The sequence below is a fragment of the Aquila chrysaetos genome, chromosome 2, assembly GCF_900496995.4.
Source record: "Aquila chrysaetos chrysaetos chromosome 2, bAquChr1.4, whole genome shotgun sequence".
In the NCBI taxonomy this organism is placed as follows: domain Eukaryota; kingdom Metazoa; phylum Chordata; class Aves; order Accipitriformes; family Accipitridae; genus Aquila; species Aquila chrysaetos.
Genome location: NC_044005.1, coordinates 12,525,335 through 12,526,896, shown reverse-complemented (window position 1 = coordinate 12,526,896; position 1,562 = coordinate 12,525,335).

The following is a 1,562-nucleotide window of genomic DNA, read 5'->3' as shown; positions in this document are numbered from 1 at the left end:
ACAAGCTTCAGCTGCCTTCGAAGAAGCCTAACCTGGTTCCTGCCCGTGCTGAGTGAGGACATTTTTATAGGCTGCCAGGCCTCTTACGTAATCTCTGGCTCTTCAAGGGAAATAATGTCAAAAACCTCATACATAATCTAACCACGAGCACTGGGGGAAAGCCAGCGGGATTTTCAGCATTTTCTAAATGATTAAAATATCCCTGCACGCTGCCAGTTATTTTGATGACAATCCTATCAGTTTCAGGGAGTTGATAATTAATAGTTTCTATGAAGCACACATCATTTTCCACCCACCCCACGTGCCCCATCTGAACCTGAGCTCTTGTTTGGCAAGGAGATCATGCCTGGCTTTGGAGCCAAATTTTTCCCCACCTACCAGCAAGCCTAGTGTTAGCCAACAGGGAAGTAAAGCCCTGGAGAACAGGCGATGGTTTTCAGGTTTTAGCAGCACCATTCAGAGGAGATCAGAGTGATCTCAGCTTTCTGGATTGTGCAATTTTCCAGCAATTATATACACTATTGTATATTATTTTATATTTATACACACACACGTATACATAAATGGCATAACATTACAGCAATGCATCATAAATGTGTGCATGTCTGTGTGTCCGTATGTGTATGCGCACATATAGGTCTATTCACCAGCCAGCCTCTGGAGTGAAGAGAAAGGAGATGTATGCCCATTCAGTGCAAGCACCGTATTGGAGAGTCCAGGGCTGTTAAAGGTTCTGATCTATAATCCTCAGAACAAATTCCTACACAGAAAATATCACTTAACTCCAGGAGCTCATGTTTAAAATAGATTTTTAAAAAGTCCCTGCACTGCTGTAAGAAAGACACTACACTTGGAGATAAGCTGAAATGCTGTCCTTACCACGCTGTCTTTGCTAGATAGTTTTTATTTCTCCTTTCCATTATTATAAAAATGAAATCAAGACCTTGAGGATTTTCATCAGCTGAAGAAACAGTCTTGTATGAGCCATTACAAGCTGTATTGATTCAAAACCATACATTATTCAAGAATTATTTTTGGGGGGTATGAATTTAAGGCACAATTTTTCCACACAGCATCTAGATTAATCCAAATAAGTGCATTCATCTTTCTGGGTTTAACGCCTGCAGTTTTTTCCAAGATTTTCTACATTTTTGTGACAGTAAAATTCCACTAGTTTCCCACTTGGAAACCAAGTAAATGTTATGTTGTTCTGGCTCTTTTACTCAATGCTTAATTCCACCAGCATGTTATCATGGAGCCGTTTGATTCATCAGTAACGATAGGGAGGAGGAAATAAATCCATTTCATTTGGAAGGATAAACAGAAATTCCAGCAGTGGTCATAAATTTGAGCTGTTGCCAGTAGGAAATACTGAGGTTTCAAAATACAGTGTTTTCCCAGGTTGTGAAAAAGGTTGAAAATTGAGAGGCTTTATGTACATTCCATTTTGACCTTATTTTTTAATTGGCTAAAGTTAAAATGTTTCCTTTGGAATATTATAGCTGCACTATATATGAATACAAGACGGAGTGAGAGGGTTAGTACTGAAGAGACGCATTGCA